This window comes from Perna viridis, chromosome 10 (assembly GCF_037379345.1).
Source record: "Perna viridis isolate PV_CMFRI_1.1 ecotype Kerala chromosome 10, ASM3737934v1, whole genome shotgun sequence".
Taxonomy (NCBI): domain Eukaryota; kingdom Metazoa; phylum Mollusca; class Bivalvia; order Mytilida; family Mytilidae; genus Perna; species Perna viridis.
The window spans coordinates 19,349,065-19,354,960 of record NC_142454.1 but is presented as its reverse complement, the minus strand read 5'-3'; positions in this window follow the sequence as shown (position 1 = coordinate 19,354,960).

Genomic DNA, 5,896 nt, shown 5'->3' with positions numbered 1-5,896 from the left:
TTGATGACTAACAAAAGTCATTACATGGAACACTTAAATAGTTATTTAAACCACCAATCCTCTATTGACAGATTTCCAAAAAAAAAAAAATAAATATGCTATATCTGTTTAAATAGAACCCGACAACCGATCTTATCATTATTAAATTACTTGAACTATACATTGGAAAATAATTGAAAAACTCTATCAGTGGGCTTATTTATATTTTTGCAAATATATTATGTATCTATTGATGGGCCTTTACTGATTATTGTTAATTGCGTTTGAGCCAATAGCCCATTGTCTATTGTACATTCAAATTCATTCATCATGTACCGCTGAACAAAAGAATTGCTGTGAGATGAGACACTAACATTTGTGATTATATTTAATCTCTAAAAGTAGTTTGGAATTGCGCATTTCAAGTTTACTCTGCATATTCAGTACACAATAAACTGTAAAAACCTGAATTAACTTGTATACATGTATATTATATATATTGCATACATATGTTAATAAAACCAATCTATCTAAGTCAGTGTTATATCTATAAGGGACGTGAAGTAATAATAAGCAGGGTGGATCCAGAAACTGAAAAAGAGGGGTGCAAACCGGGGTTCCTCAGGAAAAACGAGTGGTGCTAGGACATTTGCCATCTTTTTTCAATTTTACAGATGGAAATGACAAATTTCCCAATTAAATAGGAGGTGCCAACCCCCTGGATTCCCTCTGGAATCACCACTGCAGCCATTTTCAGAGCAGGCATTGCAAAAGAACAGGCGGTATTGCCATAAATGTCACAGCGGTACGAGTTCAAGTCCCGCGGAGGGAACGACCATATATATTGACCAGGATAGGATAGCTACCGGATCTAAATATTGTAAATAATTCTTTATTTAATTTTTCTTTGTTTTTGAATTGCATACTTTAATTTTAAACAAATTTAAAGGTTACTTTCAATCATTTCTCCGACCCACTTCTGCGGGCCTGTCTGATACTTATTCTGGTTTGAATGACCGTCCATCGTTAGCCTCGCATGCAATGCTCGGTATTAAGTTAATTGCGAATAGCAGACCACGTTATATACTAGGCGAAAGAAGAAACGTTACATCGGTTTCTTTTTATTTAAAAAATCACATATTTTGTATTCAAATAGTATTAATCCGTCAAATTTACTCCTTTGTTACAAAATAAAATTGTGAAAAATTATTTTTTTCATAATTTACCCGTATGGAGTTGGGTCGGATTTTGTTTGGGTTATAAACTGTGTCGAATAAATTTGTCAAAAAAAAAAAATAAACTAAAAAAATAACGGTCTTCAGAATGACTGTTTCAAGACTCAGAGTTACAGGCACTACAAATGATTGTCACCGCAGTGACTTACCGCGTAAGTCAACATTACGCAAAAACAGACACATACGATAAATCATCTACGTATATATACCAAATCTCGATTTGCAAATGCATCAAAAACTGCACAGGTAAATCACGGAAGAAATAACAACAGAATATCTGCTCGAACCGTTCGTAATCGGTTGCGTCAAGTTCGTCTGAAAGTGGGTCGGTAATTGAAATGGCATATCATAAGCATTGTCACAGGGAGCGCGACTTCAATGAACCCGGCCCGGATTCGGTGAAATTAGCCATCATGGAGAGAGATTCTTTTTACTAATGAATCAATTTTAACTTGAAATGCAGCGACGGCAGATCAGAATTAACATCAGGTGCAATGAAAGATTGAGCATTGAGCTCAAAATTGTTGACGGTAACCTAAATGCAAGAATATATAGGGAAGAAGAAGTTCTGGCGCCAGTTGTATCCCTGTTTCTCCGAAGGCATCGTTTAAACCATGTTTGTCAACAGAACAACGCCCAATGGCACGTATCACGCATTTCAATGAACGTCTTGGACAATAACCATAATTGTGTGTTGCCATGGCCTGCAATGTCTCCTGATTTTTCTCCGATCGAACATCTTTAGGACGAACGACCTAGCACCATGTGTGAGAAATTGCCAAATTTCTACCGGAAATACAAGCCGAGCTCCCAACAGCATTTTGAGAGAATGGAACATCATCCATCAAGAAATTTAATCGATACAATGCTACAGAGGTGTCAGGCGGTCATAAATACAAGAAGTGGTCATACACTGTTTTGATTTATGACCTCACATTGTGTACGCTACCTGTTAAACTTATCCGAATTTGTGCAATATTGTTTCAAATAAAGAAAACTTGTTCTTGTTGTCTTCAAATGATTGGTGAAACTTGATGTGGATGATATTTCCTAAAACAAATTGCAACCACTTTCATCTTTTTCATTCTTTGTCATTCTTTTCAAGTTTGTGTGGTAAGTTTCATTTAACTCACAAGAAAAATATACCAATCATGCAAATATTGCAATTGTCAAAATGATGTACATATGTTTCAAGAAGCAACCTTTCAACGTATTGAACCAAATACATAGGAAGTTATAGATTCCAAAATATATCATATTTACTGAAATCTAAACAATATTGAACGAGACAGTCAATACAACACTAATGGATTTTATCAGAGTATGTCAATAGACCTACAACATTGTAACACCATGTGGAATACAAGTATGAAGCCTCAATGTTTTCAGTATTTCGAAATTTGTGCTACGGCAAATTTCGGTAAATAATATACAATACATGGATCAAGAGAGACAATTCTGACTACTGGGTTGGTGAATACCCTTGAGGATCATCGTCGAGGACCAATGGTTCCCGAGCAGTGGCATCAACTCACTGCATTCAAAATACAAAATACTAATCATATATTTATATATGGTTTTAATTTCAATAAAAAAGAAACCAACGATTCTAAAAGATTGAAACCTTTTCATTTGTTTTAAGTTTAGAAATTAATTAGCATCTTGCATTGATAGATTTAACAAAAATTCGAATTGCATGAAGATTAATCCGCTAGAGGTTTCATCCACATTGTTTTTCCAGCGTTACTAAGATTCAATAAAAGAAATATACGTATCTAGAATGTCTTGGTTCAAAATGATTCTACACTTAAGATTTATTCATTAAGTGATTGTCGCAACTAATTATAGTTGAAACTGTGCTATTGAAACTAATTATAGAGAATTTGCAATGTCCAAATCCCACTTAAACATGCAAATTAATAATTATTGAAGGAAGAAAAATGGTGGTTGGGCGGTTGTCATTTATTTTAACAATGAAATCATTTCTTTCGTTTATGAAAATGTTGATCTCTATTCAATAAAATTTGTTTCTGTTTTATTTAGGCCGATATACTACACATATCTATGTATAGTTGTTGAAAAATAATGATCCTGTTTTTTTACAAATATGTGTTATCATGTAGAATAAAAATGTGATAAAAAATATGATTTACTGAATGACTCTCTCAAAATTTTTGTGGTTTTTCACACTCCATAGTATCTTACATTGTCTCTATTGTTAGCTTTATATCGTCAAATATAACGAGAATTGATATAGTAAATAGGTTAAAGAGTCAACTCTACCAGGGTGGAAAATGTCAGCTCAATCATATCTATGGGTCTTCTAAGAATGACAAGGAACCTCTCACACCAGAGGGCAAGCCAACATCACTTATAGGTACATCAAAATAGTTGCCCTTTTAGACTTAATAGATACTGAAAATGATAATGAAACAAGACATACAGGTCCCAGAAATTCCTGACTTTGGACAGGCGCAACAAATGCGGTGAGATTAAAGTACTTTGGCGTGATCACAAACCTCTCACTTTTTAAGTCTGACCACTGTGAAAAACCAGATAAAAAATAATCAAATAATAAAATTATTTCATTTTCCTATACTTCACCCATTGCATCCAAAATTTTCAACTATAAAAAAGGCCATTGCAGAACCTCGAGATCGAGGATTTCAAAGTTAAACCACCTGACTGTTCTTGCAAAAACTCTCCATTCAAATATGGTCCTTCCGGTCACATCGTTACACGAATCTCTACGAAATATCCTTTCTATAGGTTCCAAGCACGCTCCATAAATTGGTATTATAACTTTAAACTTCTTTTGATGCCGTGGAGGACTACACAAGAAAATGGATCAAACAAGAGCATAAAGACATTGATTCTCTGTCAGAGTGGTTAAAGGTCATGAGGTCTTTAATTTTGAGACGAATGAAAGTTTTAAGTAGGTCAATGACTGCCAATGCTACATCAGTTTTTCAAAGACCCCGATGTACATGTAGCAATAACATTGTCTACAATACATGAAAAATATGTTGTCGTACCAGCAGATAAAGCCCAAAACAACTTTTTTTGTCTGCAAAACGTTTTACATCCAATGCTTATTATCAGAGGTGGACGTAAAAAATAATAGCAGTGATAAGACCTATACTGCTACCAAACTCTCCAAAGAAGAAATTGTGGAAAACCATAAATATGTGCTATCATCTTTTGATCTCTACCAAGGACGATGATTGTAATGTATCGTCTGTGTACAGGATTCCTAAACTCCACACGAATCCATACAAAAAACGTTAAATAGCTGGATCTGCAAAATGTACCACCAAACATCTTTCCAAACTTTTAACTTCTATATTTACAGCTGTCAAAGAGGGTCTGCAGTCCTACCATAACACTTGTCACTCCCGTAGTGGTATTAATTTAATGTGGATCCTGAAAAATTCGAAAGTTCTTTTGGAGACAATCAGTTTAAGACTATTATCAGAATATAATAGAACTAATATCTATGATTTGTGAACACTGTATACTTCTATTACCCATACTCAGTTAAAATCCCGACTTAAAACATTATACATCGTTGGTTTTCCTAAAAAGATTGTACACCTAGGTACAAATATATAGTTCTTGGTGGGGATTCCTCATACTTTGAAAAAAAAAATCCAAATCATTTACACTTAGAAATCGATGGTAAAGGAACACCATTGACCAAACTTTACGACAAACGTGATGACCGATCGTTCAGAGTTGTCCACTTTCCTTTCATCTGTTCTAACACCCCTTCAGCACATGCGTATGGAGTGTTCATATCACGTCATACGTTATGCCAGAGCTTGCTGTAACTACACAGACTTAGCTAGTTAGCTATAGAATTCTAACAAATAGGCTTCTGAAACAGGGTTATGTTGCTACAAGATTGAAGTGATCATTACAGAAGTTTTATGGTCGTCATCATGAACTCGTGGATCGTTATGATGTATCCATCAGCACCATGAAAACTGATTTATTCAACGGGTCATAGTTTACTTTTCCTCGTTTGTCTGCCCCGGACTTGACTTTTTATGAGCAACTCGGCGGGTGTTTCTAGAAAAGCAGAGGACGCTTACCCTACCGGTGCACCTGGTCCATGTTCCCAGTTTTTAGTGGAGTCCGAGTTGCTCATTTACTTTTGATACTTTATATGTATTATTTTAGTTACTTTATGTTCTTTGTTGTGTATGTCTGTTTTCCATGTCTGGTCTTTGTCCCTGGATTACATTCTTTTGATTACCGCTATAACCTTGATTCCCTTGATTACTCTTTTACATGCATTATCGCCACTCCAAGCTGCATGAGAAATAATCATGCAAAATATTCTTAAAACTATAGATATATATATAAATTGTGAATGAATTTGATTTCTAAAATTATTCTTAAAAATGTTAAAATTTTCCGGATAAGATTTTTGTTGATTGTTGTCATACATATATTTCAAACCATATTCTTGAAATGTGATATTTTTTTTGCAAATTACATAAGTGCGAACACTTAAAATTACCCCAATAGTCTATATAATTGTTCAAAATGTTAAAATAATAATAATAAGCATCATATGTGTCGCTGTGATACATTTATTTCAATCAAATGTTTCAAAAACGACATATTCCTGCAGATTGTAAAGGTGCGAACAATTTTAATTTCAATAATGGTCCCAA